Source organism: Phalacrocorax aristotelis, chromosome 8 (assembly GCF_949628215.1).
Source record: "Phalacrocorax aristotelis chromosome 8, bGulAri2.1, whole genome shotgun sequence".
NCBI classification, from domain to species: domain Eukaryota; kingdom Metazoa; phylum Chordata; class Aves; order Suliformes; family Phalacrocoracidae; genus Phalacrocorax; species Phalacrocorax aristotelis.
The window spans coordinates 31,854,765-31,881,470 of NC_134283.1; the positions used below are offsets into that span (position 1 = coordinate 31,854,765).

The 26,706-nt window shown below is 48.7% G+C and overlaps 1 protein-coding gene and 1 long non-coding RNA gene across 6 annotated transcripts in view; one reads left to right on the plus strand and one right to left on the minus strand.

Annotated features, from left to right (window-relative positions):
* Positions 1-1,262: 1,262 nt before the first annotated feature.
* LOC142061335 (uncharacterized) lies at positions 1,263-22,264 on the minus strand. Of its 3 annotated transcripts, none has more exons than XR_012662115.1 (5): positions 22,131-22,264; positions 20,044-20,141; positions 19,111-19,178; positions 2,470-2,601; positions 1,263-1,419 (listed from the first exon to the last, which is right to left on the minus strand). It is a non-coding gene; the product is annotated as an uncharacterized LOC142061335 (long non-coding RNA). The 3 variants fall into 3 exon arrangements; XR_012662113.1 differs by having other exon boundaries at positions 2,470-2,604; XR_012662114.1 differs by lacking the exons at positions 1,263-1,419; positions 2,470-2,601 and adding an exon at positions 12,254-12,560.
* Positions 21,265-26,706, plus strand: part of CTNNA1 (catenin alpha 1) — a 120,265-nt gene continuing 114,823 nt past the window's right edge. Inside the window, exon 1 of one of the 3 annotated variants that reach the window (XM_075102227.1) lies at positions 21,265-21,422. The gene's annotated coding sequence lies outside the window, so the exon portion shown is untranslated. Of the gene's footprint in view, positions 21,490-26,706 lie in introns of all 3 variants that reach the window. The other 2 variants (XM_075102228.1, XM_075102229.1) reach the window with 2 other exon arrangements.

Genomic DNA, 26,706 nt, shown 5'->3' on the forward strand with positions numbered 1-26,706 from the left:
GTGGACAGAGGTAAAGGCCATTTCTGGCTATGAAGGGGTTTGTGGCCCTTCCTAGTGTTGTGCCCTGGGACAGCCTTTCCCAGTCTGAGCACTGATTCAGCCCTCTCTTGGCAGGAATCCCCAAAACTGAGCTTTGCCTTGTTTTCCTGGTTATGAGATGACCCTTTTTCATTGAAAAATACTTTTTAAGGGGTGGAGGTAATATGGCCAAACATGATAGGGATGCCTGCAAGCAAGCATGACATCTCCTTGGCCATTGAAGCAGAAGGCTGGCTCAGAGCATCACCTTTTCTCCAGCAGAGACGCTGGAAGGGGAGACAAGAAATGGAGGAAAGGCCGTGCGATGATTAAACGCCCCTCTCCTCCAGATTAAACGAAGGAGGCCACGGAGCAGATTTTGGCTGCTGGTGGAAATACATAGGACACAGAGCAAGAGCGAACATCCCAGACGCCACACAGTGGTAGGAATGCCAAGGGCTGCAGCGATCAGCTCCATCACCACAGAGGCTGTCCCCATCCGCTCTGTGCAGTGACACAGCCAGAGCCACCGAAGCTGGCTTGGAGGGATGTGGGGTGAAAGGGACGCCCTGCTTCAGCATCACCTTCCAGGTCAGCCGCTGCCTGTGCCATCAAAACCATTGCTGGTGGCTCCTGGAGACCAAGTTCCAGCCCAGACAGGCAGTGGTGGAGATATGGGGTTTTCTGAATTTGCAGTGGGTTTTCCAACCCCTTCCCAGAAAAGACTTCACCAGCAATTCAAAAATATCCTTTACAGCCAGGGAACTCTTCACCTTGCCGTTGGGCATGAATTTTTCCTTCTGCTTAGATTAGCCCATTGAGCACCCAGGATTATTTCACATCATCTCTTGGTGGCACTGCGACTAATTTGCTTCCAAGGACTAAGTGCACTGCCACAGTGAGGGCAGGCTTCACGTGGACTTTTCCTCCTCTTCCCTTTGCATGATGGATCATCTTCTTGATATGTGGAGACTAATGACGAATTCCTCGTGGGAGAGAGGGGTTAGTCAGGGTCAGGGGGGACCATGATGAAGCAGTTGAGGAGCTTCCTGGAGAGAGGAAGTTGCAGCTGCACTAGAGAATGAGAGCATCCTTTTTCAGAAAATGTATTAAAATCTTTTGCCCTGCATTTAGTCTGATAGCTGCACAGGATTAAGCAAAGATATTTACACCTTTTGTTTAAATAAAGGCATATCTGAGCATTTGACTCTCCATTATTAAATACCAGGCTCTTGCCAGAAGATAAAAAAGGAAAAATAATTTTTATTTTGTTTCAGCATCTATTTTCTTTCCTCCTGGGTACATTGTCCTGCCATGACATCAGGGGTTTCTGGAGGACACATGGTGTGGGAGCATCTTCCTCCACTGCCACTAAGGACCATAATGCAGGAGTACTCTCTTCTGCAAATGGCAAATTTGTAATTTTGTCACAAAATTTATCATAAAATTTCCCCCAAAAGCCTGTGAAACCTTGTGAGAGGAAAGCCAAGCTTGTTCAGAAGCTCAGCCTTCATCCCAGAACCACACTATCTCTGTTCCTGGCTGTTCCCCTAATTGCATTTTGCTTTGAACTCTTTGCTGGAAGCGGCTTCCATCCAGACACCCAGAGCTACAGCCCAACTTGGTGGGACACTGCTGGGCTGCTCAGCCAACGTCCCTGGCCACCCATCAGGGCTTGTGCTACCGTCCCCTCTTGTGCAGCAGCGTGAAAAGCGCTGGGCCAGCATTGCTTTTCAGTGCCGTCTATTTATATCCCGAGAGGGAGATGAAGACCAGCCACGCAGCTGAGCCAGCCCATGCGAGTGGGAGATATTTTTAAGCATGGGTTTTGAAAAGGTTGGTAATGAACCCACAGCTTCACTCAGCAGCAGCTGCACCCACTCCACAGATGGCTGCCCTGGGCCAGCACCCCTGCCTGGAGGGGCTGGGACCCCATCATGGCCAGGGGAGATGCTCCATGGGGAGTGCATTTGTGTTCTGGGCTCTGAGCAGGGGAGGTCAGAGTGCAGCATGATGAGCTGGCATGGCCCTGGTGGCTGAAAACCCACCGCCTGGCTCAGTGCTGGGTTCTCTGTGCCGGCCAGCCCAGTTTTATCCTCCTGACAGCCTGAGATATTACCATCAGGGCAATTACAGCCCGCTTTTAATTGCACACAAGTTACCAGGTACCATTTGCGCAAACCAAGTGTGATGTATGAGCCCTTTGGCCAACAGGTCCAGCAGTTCTGCTGTGAAAAATCTCCTGTTGCAGCACCCCTCAGTGTCTGGCTGGTTCCAACGCCTGCTCACATCCTCTTGCGTGGCCATGGTAGGATGGGTGCCCCATGCCCTTGCCCGCCTGGGTCTCCTGGTGATGCTGATGATATTGGAGCTGGCCCAGCCAGGACAAGCGTAACCTGTCCTCTGGACCTATGCTGGTGCTGACATCCTCCTGGCACATGGGGAACCCACCATGCAGGGGCTGCTCAGTGCTCCCGATGTGGCCCTGATCCCAGCAGTATCCCCTGGTCAGGCAGCTCGTCCTGCGCTGCACAGATGGATGGAGGATTTACACAGATATGGTGCTTGGTCTGGACGCCTCGTCTGCTGCGGATGAGTCGATGCTGCACTAAGCTCAGCTCCACAACCCTCCCTCCATTATACATCACAGCCACAGCGTTGTTGAAAGCTTCATTAAAGCCCCATTTGCACTCCCCAGGCACCGCTGAGCTGCGGCTGGTCTCCCCATGGGACCCTCGCCCGGGACCCCTCTGCAGCAGGCAGGTAGGGTCCCTGCCTCTCCCTAAGCCTGGCACTGTGAGTGCCAGCATCACCCCTTCACTCTTGCTCCTCCATACCCACTGCCAGACATTGCAGTGGGTCCCAGGTCCCCCATCCCTGGGGCTGCGCATGGAGATTCAATTGGACCCTTTTCAGAGCTCCCAGGCAATGGGAGATGAGCCCTGAGCTGATGGGGAGGCCCCCATCACCCAAAGGGCTCCCCAGAGCAGGAGAAAAAGAGGTGGGAGATGGGGGTGCTGGGGCTCCCCAGTGCTGAGCCTGGGGATGCACCCAGCACCCCCATGGGAAGGTGTCTACAGCATCCCTGTGCTCAGGGGTGATGCAGGGGGATTTATGGGGAAATGTGAAATGTCCCTTCTGGTCCTCTTCTGCCCCCAGCCTGGCCAGCTCAAGCAGCCGCAGGAGCCAACCCTGGTCGTGGGGTGGTTGTGTTCCCACTGGGGCAGGAGAAGCTGCCCCCAGGGCTGGCAGGGAGCTGGCTTGGCGCATACATGGCTTTTTCTGCTCTAAGGGGACACTTGCAGCCATGCAAAGGGTCAGCATCTCCCTGAGCAATGCTTCGGGCATCAGCAAGTGGAAATTAATGCAAACAATGGGAGCAATTTGGGGAGGAAAATACTGAGTCATTTTCAGCCTGAGTTTGGGAAAAAAAAGTCTCCTTGAATGCTAAACCAAATCACATGTTCCAGGTTCCCCTTTTTCTTTTCCATTTTTCTCCTGAGAAAACAAAGTCCCTGGCTCAAAGCTAAGCTTTTGCCTAATTTCATTGGAAACCAGCAGGACTATAAAGTAATTACAAGTGAGTTTCCAGATTGAAGGTAGGTCTGGAGCAGGGGCTGTGCAGGCACTGGACCCAGCCCTGGTTCCTGATGGCCACTGTTTCCTGCTGAGCCCCTGGGCCAGGACAACTTTGGGGACTGCCACTCCCCTTGGGGACAGTCCACAACGGCAGCTGTGCCAGCTGCTTCCCAAACAGCCCTGTTATGCCCTGGCTGAGGCTTCCTCACCTGCAAAGGGGAGGGAAGGGGATGCTGAGCGCCTGTGTTTCTGAATCCACCCCTTGTGCTTGAGGACCCCTCCCTGGACGAGAGGAATAGAATGAGGAGCAGCAAGCACCCTGAACACACCAAACCTGGGCCATTTCATCTCCCCATCCCTTTGCACACCTGCGGTCAGGTTTTTATTCTCTGGGGATAATCCAGCTGGCATTACAACCAAGTAAAAAACTCCTGCTGATCCCAGCCAGGCTGGTTGGGACCCTGGGTAGAGTGGTGAAAAGCAAGGCAGGAACCCCGTTTGGGGATGGACACCTTTACCCCCTGCACTAAGACACAGGATGTGCTGGCAGAGCAAGGTGGAGACCCACCACATCAGGGCCTTCCACCCTAGCCAGACACTTTGTAATCCATATAATTTGTTTTCATTTTCTTGACTTTCTTCTCCAAAGCCAGGTGCATTTGAGACTCTGGGCCAGGGAAGAGCTGGGGCCGCAAGCTGCTGCGGCTCTTCTCTCTCCATTAGCTCTCTTATTGAGTTGTCTCTCGCACTGTTCACGGCAGTGAAATCCGCTACAGGCGTATTAAGGATTCTCCATGCAAAACTGATAAGCTGAAGCCTCATTATTATCCTGCAAAGTGATTATCTTTCCTTGATGAAGTCTCATATTTGCCCAATTTCAGATGGAAACCTTCCCCTTTTCAATTTGAGACTAATTCATTTCTTGACTCCTGGTTACAGTGCAAGATATCACAAACACACCCAGCCTCAGCTGGGTCTGATTTATAGTGTTAAGAATCATTTACTTGCTATTAAAATGAGCCTTCGGGGCTTTTGCAAACAAGCCGGATTAGCTAACAGTAAAACATTTGCTTTTTGTAAACAGCGACTTCAGGCTATGAAACCGTCTGGGAAGGGATTGAACCAGCCAGAGCTGCCCCAGGGCTGGGGGTAGAGGAGAACCAGAAGGGACATTTCAAATTTCCCCATAAATCCCCTGCAGAAACCCTGAGTACAGGGATGTTGTGGACACCTTCCCAAGGGAGTGCTGGATGCATCCCTGCGCTCATCTCTGGGCACCCCCAGAACCCTCATCTCCCACCTCTTTCCCTCTTGCTTTGGGGAGACCTTTGCGCAATGAGGTTTTCCCTGCACTGTTTGGGGCTTGTCCCCCATTGCCTGGAAGCCCCAGAAAGGGTCTGGACAAGTCCTGGGGTTTCAGGAGCTGCATGCTGCAGCATAGGCCTCGGGTGGAGATGTCACCTAGCAGTGTATCCATCATAATTAAGATAATTAACAATAGGATCATGTAATTGGCAAACCCTCCTGCTCTTGGCTCCTCTTTACAGCTGCTCCAGGCTCTGAGCAACAAGAGGACAAATACACCCCATACACATTAACAGATCACTCCAACAACCCTCTTAAAACATTAACTTGGCCCAATCCTGAGGATTTAGAATGCAAATACTGCAAATCCCAGCTCAGAGACCCAGCACCCAGGGCATTTCGGATGACTAATGAGGAGGAGCAGAGTGGGGTTAGGGGAGATGTCAGGCAGCCCCCTCTGTCTCCTGCAGCTGGGTACCCCAGGGGCTTGGCATCAGCTGGTAGAGGGACATAGGAGCTCAGCCACTTGGATAGCAACCAAGAGGAGGGTCTTAAAATCACTGAGTGTAAATATAGTACAAACCCGACACTGGTCTCTTTGCAAAAAGCTCCAGCCATGTTTAAAACTGGAGATACACTCTAGCAGGATGGTTTTGTGGAGTTGGATGTTTCTACTTCGGTAAATGCCGGAGGGATTTTGTGGTGTGCCCAAAAGTGGTGTGGGAGGACAGAAGGTCACATCCAGGGAGCGGCACAGCTTTCAGGCAGGAGGCAGGACTGCTCTGGCACTTTGAAAGCATCTGCTTGGGGGTCTTGGTGCAATTCAGGAAGAAATGGAGGTATCAGAAAGAAGCCATGATTGCTCTGAGCTGCTTTGGCCCCGGTATATGTGAGGGTATGCAGATGGGGGATATGCAGGCACCGGCAGCAATAAAATAATCTCTGCCTACCTTTGTACAGCAGCTGGGGGATTTAAATCATTGCTAATTTTCAAACAGTGTATTGGGAAGGGAATTGTTTGGGTTTTTTTTTAAACAAAATGTACTTAAATTGAACTAAATTTTAGGAAGTTGGTTGGCATGTTGGCATGCTGGCATTTCCCAGCCATTGCCCGGCAGGATGGACGGTCACAGCAGGGGGAGGACACTGCCACCGCTGAGGGGTCCCAGTGTACTGACTATGCCCCAAGCTCTTAAAAGAGCAATAACTCTGCAGACTAAGCAGCCTGCAGTTCTTTATGTTTTTAAGGTGAGATTTCCCCATCTCAGGAATGGGAAAGGGTAGGGGAGGGTTGGGCTGGCTGCTGCCAGCTCTGCAGACTGCTCCTGGCAGGATTTTTCAGCCTACCTGGGTCTGAGCCTTGAATGAGGTTTTTCTTCCAGGCCTGTGCCTGAGGTGCATCTATTAAACATCTGCCCTGAACAGCAGAAAGAGCAACTTCCCTTCAATACTAAAGGGCAAAACTCACACATGCCATGAGCAAATCACCTGTACGTTTAATTTACAAAAGCAATTAAGCTTATTTGCTCCCTTGGTTGCTGAAGCTGGGACAAGGGATGGCTATTTTTCTACTGTTGTGCTCCCACAAAAGCTTTGTTGCCTCTAATCATATTGCTTCCTTTTTTTAATTTGTCAAAATAAATTGCTTTTTGCATGGAGATTGTAATCTCCAAGCTTTGCCAGGCAGATCGGCCCCTGGCCTCAGCCACACAGGGGAACATGGCTCCTCGCCAGTCTTTTTGGAGCATCCCCGGCTGGCTGCTGGAGCCTGGCCACAGTCCGGAGGTGCAGCAAAGGACGGGCGGCCGGATTCAGCTCCAGGGATAGATTCTGCCAGCTGGAAAAAATACATCACTGTCGGAAGCACAGAGACCTCCCTAGCCCCAGCCAGGAGCTGCTGGTCTGCCCATGGTGAGATAAAATCCAGATAATGCATCTTTTTGAGCAGCTGCCCAACAGCAGGTAGGGGTTATTCCCACGTGCTGCTTGCCCTCAGCTGATGTTCACCACATCACATTTTAAGGGACCAAAATCAGCTGCCCCTTGCTGAGGTGAAAGGGATGGCAGAGCTGGTCATTGTCCCCAGCTGGTGGCTATGGTGAGAAGCCCTCTGCATGTGCTTACCTACAAATGGCTTAGAGAGGGAGCACCCAGCCCATAGCAAAGACACAGAGGGGGTGATTTATGCTCACAGGCAAGGAGAGCACGTGCTTTTCTTGCCTGACCCTAGTACTCTGCCTGCAGCCAGCAAAACTGTGCCGAGCCAAGGGAGATGATAGTGCAGGATGGATGTAGCCATGCTCCTGCCTGTCTTCCCTCTGTGTTGGGGTGCTGTGAGGTCTCTGTACCCTGCACAGCCCAGCGTGATGTGGCAGTGGGCTGGTGGGAGGTGGATGGGATAGGATAGGATAGGATAGGTGCAAGGGGAGCTGAAAGAGCCTATGGGGTTTGCAGGGGCTGTGGCTGTGCATGCAAGGCGAGTATATCAGGAAGCGCTGGCTCCGGGGCTCCAGTTGAGCTATTATCTCTCCTTTTGAAGCCTGTTTGTTTGGTGCTTCAGTAACAGGACAGAAACCTCACAACCTGTGTCAAAGGTGTTTATGTCTGCTTTAATTAAGAAGCCTGAGGATGCTGCAAAGCTGCTGTGAGCATATCAGTGCTGTCTTCCCTCCAGGCTGGTGAGCTAGAAGGAAACCCAGCAGAAAAGGGCTGGCCTGGAGAAAAAAATAGATCATCTCCTGGCCATTGCCATGAGAACAACTCAGGCGAGTCTGCCAGCAAAGCAGCTCCTGCGCAGGCAAGGCAGCCATGCCTCGGCTGCTCAGCAGGGCCAGGGGTGACAGGATTGGGGCCGTTCAGGGGGTTGCGGGTTTGTGTGAGCCAAGATGCTTGGTGACATGGGTTTCTGGGTCTTTTTGCCTGGAGACCTGACTGTTGTGGCTTTTCATGGCATTGATTTGTGGCTTATCGTACTGCTTGTGCCATTTCATAGCTGAGTTGGGGATAGCTTAGGAGTATCTTCTCAAAGGCAGAAAGCCTGTTTGCGGGAGGAGAGGATGTGGTCCCCTGAGCCAGGATGGCTCCCTGCAAGTTGGCAATGGATATCAGTGTGGAGCTGAGCTCTGCAACTGCAGAACCCAATAGAGAGGGTCCTGCTGCCTGCCAGGCCTTCTTGTGCATCCCTACCCTATGCCTGTCCCTCCATCAGTGCAAGCAGCTAAATGATAGTTTTACAACAGATTTATCTTTTTTTTTTGTTAATAATATAAAATTTAAAAATCATTAAAGAAAAAGTCCAGGGGAGAGCCCTGCCAGGCTGGTGCAGAGGGCTCTTCTGGGTGTGCATCCATGGTTGTGTCTGTTCTCTATCTGCCGGGAGGAGAAATCAGAGAATGCCAGGGCCAGGGCAGGCACTTATGCCTTCTGCTCCATGCCAGCCCACCAGCCTCGCAGAGGCAGTCACAAAAACCTTGAGGTTTTATGCAGGATTTTATGTTCCTTTTATCTAAATTTGGATGCAATTCTGATGTAAAGGATGTGGTGTCAGACCAAAGCCCCCTGCAGTGTGGCAGTTACTGGGGAGGCTGAGTGAGCAACTGAGGGTTGCTATCACCTGTAACTGAGAGGGAAGGTTTTTAGAGCTGGGGCTGCATTGGAGCCCTGTTCTCATGAGCATTAATGAAGCTTCCCTGAATTTGTCTAATCCCTTCTGAGCCCACAGATGGGTTTTGGCTTCCAGGGATCATAAGGCTGTGAGGTCCGAATTTGGCAGTACTTGGAATAGGTCCTCCTTTTGCTCACAGCCTGATGGTTTGGTTGCTTGAGTGGAAGAGGAAGGTTTTCACCCCCAAAGGGTCTGTCTTTCAGAGCCCACCCAGGCAAGTTCCCCTCCTTACATTAAACATCCCTTGGGCTTATCCGCCCGCCACAGCAGCTTCCCCAAAAGCTCTGCCAAAATCCTCCCTTGCAAGCTGAGTGACAACCATGTTTCCTGCTCTTCTGCATCAAAGCAGAACCTGAGAAATAGCTTTATAGCAGAAAATGGAGTGAGAGGCAGCAGAAGCCAGCCAAGGTGCCATGAAAGCTGCTGGGGGCTGCGCTGGGGTCCCTGCCTTGCTGAGTTCAAGGTAAGCCCAGCCTGAAACTGAGCTGCCTGCAGCCAAACCACGCTGGCCTCCCCCCAGGTGCTGTGGCGGCCATAGGCATGCAGGCAGCTGGGAACTACACCCTGGCTCCACCATGCAGCTGAAGCTGCTGGTGCTTGTTTTGGTACAGCCCAGAAGTGATTAAAGTCCTGTGAGAATCATCATCCTGTCCTTGCCTATGGCAAGGAGCCTTATTTGAGTGCTGTTTTAAGGATGTTCTGCTGGTCTGGGCAAGCAACTCTGCCGGATCCCAGCTGTGCGTGGTGTAGTAGGGTCCCACCACTGGCCTAGGAAACTTTTCATTAACTTCAGGCTCCTAAAGAAGCAATCAACTTTTATAGTTTAAGTTTAAAGCTACTGGAACACTTTAGAAGCCCATATTTAATAGCCTGATTCTTTCTTGGTATTAAAACCCCCCAAAAATCAACAACCATCCCACAAATTGGGATATTTTAAGAAATTTTCAAAGCATTAATATGGCCAAAAGAAGAAATGGCTGCATGGAAAGAGAAGAGGGACAGATCTCTGCTGGTGGGTGATGGCTCTTGCTCTCACTACCTGGGAGGTGGGGATTGAGGGGCTCTCACTCATCCTGAGTCCACTTGATTGCCTTTAAAGTAGCAACTTGGGCTCACATAGACACTCAAGCCTTAGGAAGAGGAACTCCTTGACAGCGAGGTTAACACACGTCTCGGTGAGCCGAGGTCACTGCTCAAAAGGTAGCTCTTGCCTCCCAAAGACCTCTGAGCAAGACACAAATTCCCTCTGCCATACACGGCTTCCTCTGATTATATGTGGTATTTATTTGGTGACTGGATAATTTGAACCTATAGAGTTATTAATTATGACCTTAATCTGATCATTGCTTTGTTCCATTTTTAATTAGCTTAGTAAAACTGAAGTCATTTAACTTGGTAATATACTTGCTTAAGTGCACATCTGATTGCATATCCTTTTTATATCCATCAGAAGCACTTGGGACTGGCTCACTCCATCAAACTGCAGCCTGAAGCATGAACTCTGAGCAAACCTCAAGTCATATCGAGTTTACAAGCAGGCTGCTCCAAGCTGCTCCCAGGCAACTCAATAGTCCCCTATACCTGTGTTATAGCTGGCAGCAAAAGCCAGGGCGTGGATAAAATGCCCTGGTGCCAGGCAGTCGGGGAGAAAATGTGGATTTGAACCCCAGAAACTGTGCAATCAAGAATCAGCCTATTTCTGATCAGCATGAGGGGCCATTTCATCTGGACATGAGGTTTAGAAGAGCACAAACTCAGGTGTTTTAAGTGGGCACCACACTGCTGCCCCTGAATAGGGGGAGCTCAGTTTGTACAGGCTCTTGTGGCTATTGGTCAGTGGAGATTTGCAAGCAGATGGATGGTTTGGAGTTATCTGCTCTCAACAATTTTAGTGATGTTCATGGGAAGCTAGTACCCTGGTCTCTTGGAAGGAAACCAAAGCTGCTAGCAGAGGGCATGGGGCTGGGCAGTCCTGACTGCATCTCAGACATGCCAGCATTAAGACATCCCCAACTGCACAGGCCAGCTGGGCAGCAGGGCTCAGATTTTATAGCCTTTGATGCTGACATCTGACAACTCATTTATGGCCTAAGGGCTGAGATTTCCCTAATCTGGGAATTTGCTGCAATCCCAGTTCTCCTGGGTTACACAGGGCAAATAATTTCCTTCGTTTCCCCATCTGTAAGAAGGGGATGATGGTGCTGGCCACCATTAATGAGCCCCTTGAGAGCTACGGATTTGAAATCCTCTCACTGGAAGGGGTTTTCAATTGCTCTTCCCAACTTTCCTACTTTTAGACTTGCACAGGGTTTTGGATGGTTTCTGCAAATGTAAGGAGATACTGCAGGGCTCTGCCTGCCCTAAAAACACGTGCTGCTGCTCTGCACCGCAAGGTACCTGTTGCACTATCCCCCAGGGCTGCATCCATGCCCAGTGGCAACTCCTAAGCTGATACAGCTACAGTGGTTTAGAGGAGGTGTTGGAGGTCAACATGTGGTATGGAGGGGATTTTTAAACCAAGTGTTAGCACAAGAAAATGGCACCAGTTTAACAAAAAGTCGTGTTTTGCCCTTTTTCTCCCCTCCTGATTGCATTGCCAGCCCTTGTGTGAGCGTTTGTGCTAGGCTTTGGCCAAGTGGCAGTGGAGCTGGGGCAGCAGAGGATTGCAGCACAGCTGTGGTAAGCTGAGACCAGAGTCTGCACAGGTTTATCAAAATTGCATTGCAATAGCACCTTAAGTGGGCAGAGGCACTGGGATAATTAGGCATGAGAATGCTAACAAAACAGAACCACTTCCCCACCATGCTTTCTACTTTCTCCCACTTTACTGCTTAATTTACATCAGGGCAGTTCCACATCCATCCTTCTTGGGACTGAATTTAAGCAGAACTGTATTTAATCACCTGTCTCAGAATCCCTAATGTTCTGCATGCAGACCTTGTTAACAGAGCTGTGCAGGAAGGCAGTGATGAGGTGGGAAGGAATTAAACAGCTTTTTCCTAATGGAAAGCCAAACTACCAGTTTCTCAGCTGCCAAATGCTGTAACCCTATTGGTTTCACTGGAAGACATGGCCCAAAAATCTCCTGAGCGCCCAAGCGTCATGCTGTGAAAGAAGGATGGATCCTGTGGAGCTGGAGCAGGGCAACGCTACCCAAGGACAGAGCAATATTTGTCTCAGAACTGGACCAAAAGAGCTTCTTGCTGGCATTTGCACTGGGCAGGTTCTGTTATAGTATGGCTGTCCTTAACCCATGGGACCACCTCTAAGTCATCTGGGGTGAATGTTCCCTTTGGATTGCACCTTTTTTCCTGGAAAATGCAGGTGGCAGGACCAGTCCCCACTTGCTGCAGGGCAAGGGGTGGCCCTCATGTTTGCTGGCCCTAGAGCTGCAGCAGGGAAGGATACAGCTGCAGAGGATTGCCATGGTTACAGGCACTTTCCTCATCATCCTTGATGTCTGTAACCACTGTTCAGGGTGATGCACCACAAACCAGCCAAGCAAAAGACGCCAGGATTTCAGACCGCTCCCAATGTCCATGTTTGTCAGGGTGGTGAGGACAGAGTCTGTTCCTCGGGAGGAAACAGGAAGAAGGGGACCCCAGTTGGAGGTTCTCTTCTTCTGGCCTAAATTAGGCAAGTGAAGGTACTTCACCTTGCTTCAAACCATCCCTGCAGATTGTTCTCTCCATGCCACTGCCTGCCCATGAGCACTAGGCAAAAACAGTGGGGAATTCACTAAAGAAGAGAGACTCTGCACAACCATAATAGTTAATTTATGTTCAGAAGCCACACAAAATTCTTCTATCCCCTGTCTAGCAATCATGTAATACTTGCTGTCTTTCCATCCTCTGGCCTCTCATCTTTGCTCCCCCTTTCATCTCTTCTTGTTATTCCTCACATTATGCGTCACCTTGGATGATGGTCCCTTCCTTCACCAGGCAGAGACCTGTGATGCCCACTTCCTATGCTGGACCCTTGGCCAGTGGCAGCTCTTCCAAAACATGGGAGGAAAAAAAAAAGGCAAGTTTAGGCAGACACTCCTCCTCTGGAGGAACTCACACAGGTTCCCTCCTAAAAGCTGTTAAATCCCCAAAGCATCCCTCTGACACAACATCTCTGGGTCTACAAAACCTGTCCTTTCTCCCTGATCTGCCAGAAGGAGCCTGTACTTAAGGAACCACCCACCCCACCTAATTGGTGATAATTAACACCCAGACATGAAAGCAACAGTTGGCACACCTCGGGGTTGTGGTAATTTGGGTTTGACCATGTCCCTGGGTGAACTAGCCCTGCTTTGGCGTGCTTCCACCCTGCTTTTGGGCACTACTCCTTCCTCATTGTTCCTCATTACCCTGTCCCGATCTCATTACTCTCGCACACTGTGCAAACAGTGGGTGATGGGGACCGGCATGCTCTGCTCTAGCGGGACAAATGAGGTTGGTTTTTTCCCCAGCATTTCAGCTATAAATAATTGAGCTTTTTAAAACTCCATTTCTGCCACAAGACTCTAGTGGAAAGGGTTGGGATCTGATATACAGGTATATTTTTAAGCAGTGAGAGATTGATTTGTGCTGCTCCTGCCCAGCTGACACCTGCATTTGGTCACCTCAGAAAGGCTCAGCCTGCTCCTGCAAAAAGGAAAAATTGCTGGCTCCTGAGCAGCCCCGCTGTGATACTTGTGCCTGGGGATACAGCAGTGTCCCAAGCCCTGGCAGCGGCACCTGGGAGATTTGCTGATCCAGACAGGACACAGCATCAAGCCATCTGCCTGGGGCATCCCACAGCAGGGCAAAGCAAATGCCAAGGGCAGCTGAAGGCAGGGCGGTGAGGTAGCCCTTTGTGGGGACCTGCCCATGGGAACAGGCCCATGTCCCCTGGCGTGGGCATGGAGCAGACCTCCCCAACGGTTCAGGGTGTTTCTGTGTCTTATGTGGCTGATTTCCAGGGAGGAATAACAGCTCGGAGCCTCAACGCCTTTTAACTGGCTCTTCTTGCTGTTGCTTTCTGAAAATAACAATAGTGGGAGGTTTATGTTTCTTCTCTTTTTTCTTAATTCAACAATTTCAGTGATGTTACAATTGATTAAGTGGAGCTTTCCCTGATGTGATGTCAGGGTAAACTGTGTGGCAAAATTACAGCCAGCTGAATTAGCACTGTGTTTTCTGCTGCCCTCCATCATTTGCAGCAATTATTAGTTTTCTAGCACCTATGTGGATAGAGTGTGATCCTTCCACCAGCTGCCAACTCTCCGGTTCTCTCCATGTTCTGGATGGCATCAAGACCTGTCCAAAGTGCAGCGCAAGCTCTTAGGGTGGTGTGAAGTGCCTGACATCACGCCTGCGGTGCCCTCTCCACAGCAATTCCACCTATGGGTACCACCAACAAGCTGGTGAGCAGAAATATGTGGAAGTTGCCAATACTTTCCTGGAAGGATCCAGAAATAATCAAGTATTTTTATATATTATCTCCTTTTTTTTTTTTTTCTAATCTAACACAGCTATACACACTAGATGGGTGAGACCCTTTATTTTCTGGGAAGCTGCACAGACAGCCCTTTGGCACCTCATGACCTGTGAGCCAGACTCAGGCAAGTCCATCCATTCTGCCCACACTTTAAAGCCATGTAACTAACCTGAGGTAGCTCCTCATTCCATAACTAGAATTTCTCTGAATTTGCTTAAACTATTGGACAAAGTGAGTTGAGATAAGCAGGGCAAGGATAGGAGAAGAAACATGTATGTTCTTGAATGAGAAAGCCAGGGCAAGGATACTGCACTTCTCATTGGCAACTGCACACAGGCTGGATGGATCCAGACAAATAAGGGAGACTTGAGCTTCGCACTTCTACCTCTGTGCAAGTGTGCAGAAACATATCTTCTGAATATCTTCAGAACATAGTTTCTGAAGAGCTGGGAGTGATCAGAGGCATGGGAAAGCCCCAGACATACCACATAGGTGACATCACTGAGCACAGCAGGATGCTTCATAAGTCAGCATCCACCCTCACACAAGAAAAAGCAGAGATCAGCAGAAAAAATTGCTGGGTGTGATGCTCATTCTCTTGCTACAATACCACAGGAGGTGGGAAACCCTACTAATTTTTCTCCTGGTTAGAAGGATCCTGGTAGAAGAATTTATTCAAGTCTTGTTAGAAAATGCTGCCCCATTCTTCCCCCACCCTGGGGTACAGACACGCTGCCTGGCTGCTTGCCCATGCAGATAAGCTCAAAGATGGGGAGGAAATGTGATTTTTCGCTGATGACTTTCTTCCCAGTAATCTTAGCTGCTATTTGTAACGGCAGCAGATACTGCATCCTCAGACAAAATCTGCTTTTCAAGTGATGATGTCCCTTTCTATAATAAATGCTGCCAATTCCCAGAAGTGATAGCTCACAAACAATCAGTGAGAGGACAACGGGAATGCTTTTTAAGATGCTGTGCAGAATAGATCATCCACTGTACAGCAACAAATCAAATTTAGGGAGAAAGAATTTGAAAACAAATTACCAGCAAGATATTTCAAGCTGACAGCAATTTGGAGCAACTTAGGTCTGTCTGGTAAGAACTGTATTCCTTTTATTTCCCTGTCAATAGCAGCTACCTTATAAGATTGGTTTCTCGTTGATAATTCTCTTGTCTGGAACAGAAACTCCTGAGCACACTTAAGTTGATAACTCTCTCTTTGATCACATTTCAGTAGCAATGTGCTTCACCTCAATGACAGGATTTCTCCCTTTGGATGAAGTTTCAATGCCTAAAAACCACATAGTTGTGGGATTTTAAGCCTCGGGGCCTTTTGGTACAGTGCAGGCAGCACAGCCCTGGTCTTGGACTCAGGGCTGGGAACGGGGATATGAGCACTAACCTCCCCTGCCTCTGTTTCCCTGCTACTACAACAGTATAAAAACCACTCATGTATTTCTCTCTTCATGGGAGAAGGACAATCAATATCTGCTAGTAATACCTTCCCCTTGGAAATGCTGAAACATGAAAGGTTGAGGGTGCTCCTCCACACCAGCCTGCAGCGTGAAAGGTGAGGACACCACCTCTTTGTGTGCCTGGAGGAGGGATGTGGAGCTTTGCACAGCATATACAAGTTAGCAGGAGCACACAGGGAAGGGAATATCAGATACGGTGCAACCACAGACTTAATGTACGCAGACAGCCCTGCCCTCACCCCGGGTTAACGTGGCAGGTGGAGCTGAAGTGGAGCGTGGCCAAGAGAGATGCTTGGCTGGAGATGGAAGTTGGGAGTGATCCCACTCCGCACGCATGGGATGTGCACTTCTTTAGCATCCTGTTGACACAGCACTGAGGACTCATGCTGAATGTGGTGCTAGATGTGTTAATTATGGAGGCACACCGTCAATGTCTGTCAGTAAGCACAGAGAGGACCGCGGCAGGGAGGAATGTGTTGGGGGTAGAAGGGAATGCAGCAGTGCTGACATACCCCAAGCAGGAGAGACATAAAACCAGTGCATGCTAGTCTATAATTTGCCTGCAATTTCTCCTCGGGAAGCAATGAAAGTTTATGACCAGCCATGGCAATGCCCATGTATCTCTTCCAGGAAGTGACAGATAAAAATAGGCCAGAATTGCACAAAGAAAAAGAGAATTTTGACATTCCTTTGAAAACTCAGTGCAGCCAAGTGCTCCCAGCCCATTTTGGCCAAGTACTTAGTAAGAGGGATGCCAGGTGAGGCTGACAGTTGTTTCAGCTGCCCTCGGTTTAGCACAAGCCAGGCCCTGCTCATTGGCAGAACTAAGTCTCTTCGGAGGGAAGTCAGCTGGGCGGCGCAATTCAACTAGTTTAATCTTTGAAATAGAAACAAAGGGGTTTGTGCCAGTTTAGCAAAGCCCTAGCTCCCCTCAGGGGTCATGTCAGCTGTGGAACAGGAGGACTGTTTCCACATTGTTTTCTCAATTGCCTGGTGCTTGGGGCCAGCTTTTACCTTGCTGAAGCCTCCTAGACACTGCTGAGCTTCCAGGGAGCTGGAAAGGGACTTTGGTGCTCCAAGCGTAGGGTCAGGTAGTGTCAACATGGGATTTGTTTCCTCCACTGGTTTCTGCTTTGTGTCTAGCATTTGGGAATAACTTACTCGTCAGGAGGGAGGAAAACCTTGATCCAATGATGGTATAAATATGTAGCTTACGTTGTGGTCCTTTAACACCCTGAATTAAAATCACCCAGTATTTGTTTTGCATTGTATCCCCCTGGATAAAGAAAGCAATCTACGATGCCTGTTTATTCAAGCAGTGCCTTAGAAACTAAAGCCTTATTGTCTATTCTCCATGGATATGAAATACTCAGTGATGTAACAGAGGATCTATTTAAAATTAACAATTTTTTCCCCCAATGCCCTTGGCTAAGCTTTCCTTCCCTGCACAGGCCCACCTCTTCGGGAACCACATTTCAATGGTGCTGTATGCCCCTAGTCTTCACAGCATTTTAGGATCTTTCCAGATGGAAAGTGCCATAGAAATGTAAAACCTTATTAATTAAAGGCTGAAATAGATGCAGTGTGTGGAGGTCAGTGACTCATGCAGTAGGATTCTCAAGCTTCTGCTATGCATTGCCTCAGGGTGCTTTTTTGAATGTTCCCTTCTCTGAGGGTATGACAGTTTATTACACAAAGGCTGTGTGAACCGGAGGTGAATGCAAACTACTCCAGCTAGGCTGTTCTCTAGTTGGCAAAGCAGCAACCAGTGAAATCAGTTCATGCTGAGCCTTTTGGGACAGCATTTCCCCTCGTTATGGTTTCTGCCTGTTTTTTTTCAGGATGCCTGCCCTGTAGTGTGTGTGCGTTGGGGGATGCTGCTCAGTGCTGACAGCCCCTGTGCTCATGGTCACGCTGGTGTTATGGATGGCTTCTGGGTTTCTCTTTCCAAAGGCTCCAGGAGAACTTGGCGACGGAGGAAGAGGCAGTGTTTCAGTTAGGATCCAGTGGCTTCCTGAGTATAAACCGGGGCATGTTTCTAGTAGATTTTCTGGGAGAGGGCGGGCAGTGACGGTGGACAAAGCCGTCATAAGCCCTGGAGCAATGAGCACCCGTGGCTGTAGCTCTGGCTGGCACAGCCTGTGCCATCCTCAGAGGCATTGCAGTGTTGATCAGGGCAGCCAGGTCTGATCGTCGGGCAGCCAGCAGTGCCAGAAGGAGCCCCAGCATAGATGCAGCTGTACTGGTAAATCCATTCCCCTCCTGACTGAGGTTTGTTTAATTGAGGTGGGTGTTTTAGTTATTCCTCTGCAACACAGAGCTTGGGTGGCGTAGCTGCAGTCCCACCAAAAGCACCACCTACCAAAAGCAACACCTATGTGCGTTTCCACCCTGCTAACCCAGTCCTGAGGCATGCATGGCCCCGGGACATCAGGATTTGCTTCCTGGCTGTGCAGATGTTGATTCCTAACTGGATCTTGGGAGACAATCGTACTTCTTTATGTATCGAGCCCTGAAGTCCTCTTCAGAATGATGCCTCCCAGCTGCATGGGAACTGGACTTGATGCCACAGCATACATGAGACAATGATTGTGCCAGACCCTCAATTTTGTAACTTTGCTACATTGCTGATTTCATCAGAGCCACCAGTCCTCAGAGGATGCTACGTTTTGGGGTAAACGAAGCTCACCCAGCTTGCGAGGTCCCTACACGACTCCTGGCCCCCTTGCTGGCAGACCAGGGATGGGCACCTCTGCAGAGACAAGCAGAGGTGACAAGACTGCACCTTGTAACTGCTCCTCTGCAGTCAGAGCAGCTGGTGGCACAGCGCAGCTGCCCTGGGGCTGTCCTTGCTTCATGGCATGACATCAGCTTGCAGATAGCCTCAACCCTCTGGTATTTGGGCACTGAGATTCTTTTATTGTATTTTTAGCTTTTCCTCTTTCTATTGGCTGATGACTGCCCATTCAGCCTCTCCTGCAGCGACTTCTGTCTGTTATTACACTGGCCTACATCTTTTCCACTTTCCCTCATTCCTTTTATTTCCTGCCCTCTCTCATTCCCTCTTTATTCTCCCATTACCATCTCCTGCCCCAGCAGTCCTGTCTTTGCACCCCTCACTTCTCTTTCAACACTCACTTCTCTTTCAACACTCACTTCTCACAAATAAAACCGAACCGCTCTTTTTAAAAAACACAAATTTTGAAACAGGCATGAATGTACACAAGGAGCAACTGCTTCATTTCAGCAATGTCACAGAAATAGAATGTTCCAGCTGAAGCATATAATTTAGACCCCGTGTATGATGGGACTAGCAGACAGTGTAGTTACACCAGGTGCTGCATAAACAAGACCCCCTTGGCACACAAACCTACCCCAAGGTTTAACAGCGAAAGGGCAGCTTTCCTGCTGTGACTATGCTCACACAGGTGTCTTCAGGTGGCACTAGTCAGGGTTTGCCCTTGTGCACACATTTGAGTAATGTGGATACACTGCCAGGAACGCGCAGTCGCCAACCACGTTCTGCTCTTACGTGTTACACCTCCGATTGCTCCAACTGAGGTGAGACTGAAAGCGTTTGTTTATTTTATGCATTTGACCTACCTGCAGTATCGCTGCAGCAGCCTGTCCTCCTTGCCCATCCTCTCCCCTGGCTTATGTTTGGTTTTCACCTAGCGAAAAGGGGCGAGAGAAACACTTAAAAAACCAGGAAAATGGGATTACAAAACCACAGTCACTGTTAAAAGGGAGTTTTGGGGTCAAGCAGAAAACTTCTAACTCATTTCAGAAAATGGATTACATTTCAAGCTGCTGGCACAGCCTGATGCTGTCTTAATGACATTTACTGGATAGGAAGCGTTAGCTATTGTTCCTGGGTGCCTTTCTGAACAATACCCTGCATTTTAGTCTCGTTGAAAGACCCTGCCACCCTGTTCCAGACAGAGCTGTTAATTAAGAGACAAAGTCCAATCTCAACCTAGCTGGCTCTATTTTTACATAATTTTAGTTTTTGTTTTTAACTTGCTGCACAAACCAACAGGGCTGCCAGCTGATCTCCTACTTTTTCCTTCGCTTTCAGCAGTGCGGTGCAGAATGTGTGATTCTCCACAACTCCAGGCCTTCTACCTTTGAGTTTGTAGTTTTAAAAGGGATTTTTTTTTTAAATCTGACATTTTGTCCTGAAAGGATGTGAGACGTGCAGAACCGCTGAATGTGGAAACCACCACAGGAGGCCAAGACATGATATTAAAAGGAGTAATGAAAGAAAGCAAGCTATTGAAGTGTAAACTCAATTTTACTGAGAGTATGCTACAGATCAGAAATGAGTAGTTTGAATCCCTGGTGCAACTGACACCAAAATATTAATAGTTTTGTACAAGCAGGAAATATACAGAGCTTAACAAATCTGTTTGCTCTGGGTTTCCAGAGGAGAGCCTGTTTGTTAAGGCACTGAAGAGCCTAAATTATTTTAATAATGTGTACCTCAGTCAGTATCATAATTACAGATTTCACTTTCTTTTGATTAACTTTGCTCACCGACAAGGTTGGTCTCTTGATCCCTATTTTCTTTCTGGATTGTAAAACAACGGCACTCCGTCTATTTCCTTATCTTGGATCCCCTTCTTGGATTAAACCTGCAGGAAGTAAAAATGCAATCTAAATCGCTGCAGGACACCGTCTGTCTTCCTGTGGGAAAGGGTTGTAGGAGTATGGCAAAAATAGGAAACGCTGCCCTGCTAATGCCATTGAACCATGACCTGGAGGAAAGTCACAGTCCTGAACCATGGTGTGTCTCCACTGTGACACTGACCTGGGGGCCAGCACCCTCAGGAGTCGGCACAGGCTGCCCGTCTCCCTCGGCTAAATTACGTACCTTGAATGAACCTACTTCCCTGGTAGGTTGCCCAATCTCTCTATATTTTACCTAATATCAAAGGATGGAGTCAGTAGATTCAGGTATCTCAGAAGTGCTGGCAAATGAGTCATGAAACCTATTAAATTTATTAAATTGTTTTTACAACCCAGTACAAGTGTAAATTCTGTAGAGACATTTGTATTAAAAACTACTTCAAAACAGACCATGAAAAATCCCAGAGTAATTTGTCATAGAATAAAACCAGTCCCTCTCACACATGAGGCTCACTGAGACTTTTCAAAGAAACTTTTGAAACAAATTACCACTTGAAGATGGCTCTCCCCTGCTCTGCAAACCTACCCCTCTGGATGGAGGTTGGATCCCCAAAACCTCCCTCTCACTGAGGGGCTCTGGTGGCCCTGCTTGTGCCTCTGGGGTTTCTTCTCCCCTGAATTCATGTTATTAGAGACATTTGCGTGCAAACAAGACTTTTCTTAAAAGCGACAGCTCTCAGGAAGGTTAAGATAATTAGTTTTTCAAAACTAATTATCAAAACACCAATTTACACAACCCAAGAGGAACCAAGCTGTGATTTTTCTGCCATCTCCCTAAAAATCCGGTATCCACCACCTCCCAGATCTCTACAGACCTTCCGTGTGCTGCACTACGTCGGGAAGACAAAGCCAGGTTTTGACCCAAAAGTTTGGGATTCTACCTCAAAAACTGACATCCGTCCCGGCTTCGAGACCCTCAGCTGGCGGGGTGCGTTTCAGGGGGAACCTGCCTTGCGGCGGGAGGAGCTCCTGCGGCGGGGCTCCCGCCCGCCTCACCTGCCGGCGGGCGGTGCCGGGAAGGGCGCGGGGGCGGCGCGGCGGGCGGTGCCGGGAAGAGCGGCCGGGCCGGGCCGGGGCGGGGAGGCGAGGCCAGGCCGGGCGCCCGGAAGAGCCGATTTCCTCAGCGGGACGGGAGCGGCCTCGGGAGGGAGCGGGCGAGGAGACAAAGCGGGCGAGGGCCGGAGCGGAGTGAGAGGCGGCGGCGAGGCGAGACCCTCCTGCTCCCGGTAAAGTTGTGGCGCCCTCGGGTACGGCCACGCCGCCCCGCTACTCTCACTTGGAAAGTTTTGCGCGGTGAGGCGGGCTGGGCCCCGCCGGCCCTCGGGACTCTGCGAGGGGCGGCGGGAGGCTGCGGCGGGGGGAGCGGAGCGGAGCGGGGCGCGGCGCCAGGGGAGGGGACCGGAGCGGGCCGCGCCGCCGCCGCCCGCGGGGCGTGGGCCTGGGCCCGGGCCCAGGCGGGCCGCGCTGGGAGGCCGCGTTGGGCCAGGCCGGTGTGGGGTGGGGGGGAGGCCGGCTCGGGGCGGGCGGGAGCCGGCTGCGTTTTGGGTCGGTGAGCGTTATTTTCCGGAGGAAGAGCGCCGGGCGAGCCTGGTTCCTGGAGAAGTTTCGGTGGCAGCGGGGAGAGGCTCCTCCCCGCTCAGCCGGGCAGAGCCCGGCGGGGCCGCCCCGGCGCCGTTCTCCGGCGGTGGGCCGGGCAGGGTGGCCGGGGCCGGGCAGGGCTGGGCCGCCTGCCTGGGTAGTGACACCGGGCCGGGCTTGGCCCTGCTGTGCGCCTCCTGCTCCCTTCGGCCCCCTGAGCGTCCCTTGGCGAGCTGAAGTGAGCATCTTCCCCCTCGGCCGAGCCGGTGTTTCTATTTCGGTACATGAAACGGCCTCTCTTCCCTGGGAACACCCTCCTCTCCTTAGCTTAGCTCTGCCACATTTCTGGCACCCACCTCTAATCTGCTGATGTGTAGTAAGGCGAGCGCTTCTCCTTCCCGGGCAAGAAGTTTTGTGCTACTTTTTACAGCCAAACAGTAAGGAGAGCGTAGCAACTCTCCGCCTCCTGTCTATGCACGCACAACCCTTGTCCCTGTGGTCATGGGGTCGCTGGTAAGTGTGTATCAGCTGGCTTTTAGTCATTACTCACACTAGTTCAAACCACGTGAAATCTTTCAGACTGAAAGCTGGCAGGGAAGTGTGTGGCGCACTCTGAAGAATTGGATGTGGTTAAGGCACGCCTGTCTGCCCTTGGCCTGCCTGCCGTGCCCAGGCGGCGATGGGTGTCGTCTTGCGAGGGTGATCGATTGCTCGCTAGCTGGCCCAGGCTGGGCTAGGAGCCTCTGTGACCGTGTTCTCGTTCCAGCTCTCGGAGTTATGACTCGAGGCATGTCTGGGTTATCTGTATTGAACTAGTCTGGGAGCTCTTTGCTGGCCACCCGCCCTTTTTTTTTAATTTCCCTTTGTCTTTTATTTTTGTGTCTTTTTTTTTTTTTTTTTTTTCCCCTGTGATGGGGGTTGTGTGAAAGGTATTCTTGGTGCTTGAGTTACTCGTTTCCTGCGTTTTTCCTGCACTGTGAGTGGGGGAGGTGGGAGGGGCTCTGTTAGCTGCACTCTTGTGCTAACGCACATCCTCAGTCCTGCTGGATGCACCAGGCTTCGAGTACTTTCAAACCTAGCTAAAGGCTGTGGTTTGGTTTAAGTTTTTTTCAGCTCCTGGGTTAGTTTGTAGGCAGGTTTGTGTTTAAATGGAGGTGGAAGCCCAGCTTACTTTACCATACGTGCGGTCTTCTAGGTACACTTTGGTCTGTCATGGCGTGCTAAGGCCACATTAAGTATTTAGTAGGATATGTTTCTCCCTGCTGAACTGAAACTTTTGAGTCACTAGCTGTTTTTATTTACAGAGAAGCAGTTGTTAAAACATCAAGGAAATGTTTTTTGATTTTCCTCAGGAGAAACGGACAAAGGCTTATTAGGCTTTGTTTAAAAAAAGGCTTTGCCCATACCTTTTCCATAATAAACAATGTGCCTTCAGTCTTCGGGTTTTTTTCACCCAGCTTTAATAATAGGCCTCTGCATCAGAGATTAAAAGTTTACGCAGGGTGGCGGGGGGAGCACAGTGGGCAGAGATTAGAAATCCTGTGCACAAACAGGTGATTTAAGATACCAGTGTAAATATTTACCTCACAATAAATTTTCAAGCTTTGTGAAACATCAGCATTTCTGTGCTGACAAATGTAATGGCAGACGTTAATGTGTAGCTTCTTTGTAGGGCTTCCATTGGTCTGATAAAGTTAGCTGAAAGATGTAATAGAAAAGTAATTTGTGTTCTTACAGCAGCATGAACATCCTCCTTCTGCAGCTGTAAGATCAAGAAACTGATTGTGCAAAGAAATCCATGAGTAGAAATGTTTGAGATGGAAATACACTTTCGTGGGACGTCAGCCCTGCCTTGAAATTTTATCTACTCTTACTGTTTGATTTCTAAATTGCCTTTCTTTTGCAGAAAATTAGTTAAGCTTACAGAAACATTTAGCAGCAGAAGCGGCCTACTCATCATAGGTGGATAGTAAGGCTAGTCCAGAGTGAGTACGTATGTGGACTTGATCCTAGAGGTTTTTTCCAACCTTAGTAATTCTATGATTCAATGATTAAAGGAAACATGAATAAAAGAGGACTGAGTAGTGTTTTGTTAGGACGGTGCCTTATTAAGACAGTCATCCAACATGGTGATGAATGCCTGTTGTTGTTTTCTACTATCATGCCTTAACTGAAAATCACTCAAATTTTTGTGCTGTGGAACTTTGATGTACATAACCTTGAGGACTTGGATCCTTTACTACTCTGGGAATTCACCCTAATTTAGTTTTATAGCTAACCCAGAATAGCTCTATTCAGAGAGTTTATAGCTCATGTGTTGGTTAAAGAAAGTTGCAGCTTTAGAGAAAGTGCAGATGTTTGATAATTACTACTTTTCACTCCATACTATTTTAATCCAGTGTGTAAGACCTAAAACAGAGTCTACTCACAAAATTTTATACCAGCACCCTTATTGGAGGGAGGAGCTGTACTGAAAAGACAAATGTTGAGAGTGACCTGCTGTGCCACAAAGCAGAAATGGGTGTAAATAGATTTACTGAGGTAAAGGAATCTCAGGAGGAATGCCGTCACAGCAACTGTAAGTGGGATCTTCTTCCTTGAATGACTGAGACTCCTTATCTTCCAGCCAGGGTGTGAATGGGTGTTAACTCTGGTTTCTGGTGTGCCCTCGGTTAGTATAGCCTCTTCTACTGGCAAATCTGATACTTGAATATGATTCATAATTCCTCCTTGACTTTTTTTTATTATTTAAAGAGCCATCTACCTTTTCTGTAAACATGATTACATATTTTTGTTTGTTAATCCCAGATGTGCTACGGAAAACATCTCTTGAGTCCTTTGACGTGTGTTTATAGATAGCTCTGGTGGAATCTGAGAGGAATAACCTTTTTTTCCCCCATGCTTTATGAAGTGATAGAAATTATTAAATACACAGATCTAAACTAACACAGTTTGCAAAGGGAAATTCTCCCCCAATCTATTGACATTCCCTTATGTTATAATTTTTCTAATTTACAAGAAAGCTACTTGGCTAAACATTTAGACTCCTGAGAATCTCTTTTGAAAGGCATCTATGGATGGAAAAAGAAAATTTGAGGCCAGCTGTAGCTAGAGGGATAACAATTACCAAGGCAGAGAGTGGAACAGTACTGAGAACATGAAACCAAGCTGGATGCCAGTTGGTTCCCCAGTAGATCTGTTTTAATACATGGAATGACAAAAGGAGGAAGGAGTGGTGGTGTATGTAACAATCTAAGAGGGAGTTAAACTCCTATAGTGTTTCCAAGGCAGCAAGGGCGTAGAGAGCAAATAAGCTAAGGAACTTGCAGCAGCGTGGCAGGTAGGATTTCACTGTTGATAATACGAGATACAACTTAAGCTCACAGCGTGCATTTTTTCCAAACACCACCCAGTATTCTAAGCTGTCTGTGCCCTGTTACGGAACAGATATGTGTACGACTATATATGCTTAAGAAGAGTTTCTGTGTGGAGTTGGTGTTGGGGAGCAAATTATTTGTAAGGGGATGTTAGAGTAGAATATGCTGTAAAGCCACTAGTGCACCCTGTTCTGGAGTAGCCTTCAATGACTACTTTAAGAAAGGCTGAAACTAGTGAGCTTGTGGGTAGCTGATGAAGGATCAGGAGAATAAGATTTTTTTTTTTTTAATTTTTCTTTTCCTGGAGATTAACTGAAGGAAATGAGGAAAAAGTGTAGGCCAGCTACTTCTGTCCTTACTGTTGTTCAGCACAGGATCAAGAGAACATTTAGGTGAATATTAAATTTGCTTCTTTTCAGTTAATAAGAAGTCAGTAAGAATTAGTGCTATCAGGAACATGTGGCTTTGATGGCACGTGTGGTTTTTCCTCTCCCCTTTCCACTGCCTTTCCCACGTCCCTGAGGCTTCAGAGAGTTTTCATTCACTGTTTTATTCTGGGTACTTTTATAGATGATATCTATGCAGGTCTAAGGCAGGATTCTTCTTTCCTTATCTTTTTCTGGATGATAAAAGCTCAGCCCAGAAGATCCACTTGAATAAATGGTCTGTACAAGGGCTGTGCTAGCAATGTAGCTTTACGCAGCCAAAAGGGTCAGTTTTAATTTTTCATGTAAACAAGGCTGAGCAGTGTGCCTACAGAACAGTGTTTAACCTGCATAACTTCAAGCAGGTCAGTATTCATCTTTGCAAAGTGCTCTTGACAGCTTCAACTGAAGCCATAGAAGGGTAACTGCTTTTTTTTTTAATTGACTAGAATAACAAAATCAGAAACAGTGTTGTTGAATAGCAGAGGACAGAACTGGTGGTACTTTGAGAAGCAAGAAGGTGCAAGTGGGTGTTCCACTGTGTAAATGCAATTAATCAAGATGTACAAGCTGCCTGTTCTGTACTCACTTTCTTGCAAGTATGTCCTTGTAATGTAAACTTTAAAAACTAATTTCCTTTAGCATGACTTAAAAGAACTAGCGAGTGTCACTGCTTGATGTTGAAGAGTTGCTCAAAATCTTGGATAACTCATGATGGACTATGGGTGTGTGTGCAAGTGACAAGTCTCATATAAACCCCATGTACAATTTATCATAAAGAACATTTCACCCAGTACCTCATGTCCAGGTGTTTCAGAGTCTAAGCATCTTAAAAGTTAAATTATGTTTTCATTTAAAGGATGAGAAGTTGAACAATGAACTGGAAGTTGCACACGGGGAACTTGGTGCAGTCTGATTACTGACGGAGAGGTCCTGTCTCCACGACCCTCATCGTGAGGTTTTGGTGGTTCTGCTCCCATCAACTTTTTATTAGTCTGGCCCTTGACCGAGGCCCTAAACTACAAGCCTGTCGCCTGGCCTTGGCCATGCTGGCTGTTAACAACACCAGAAGTAGCGAGTAAGACAGGGACTCTGGGGTTCGTTTCCATTCCCACTGCTTGTCCCACTGT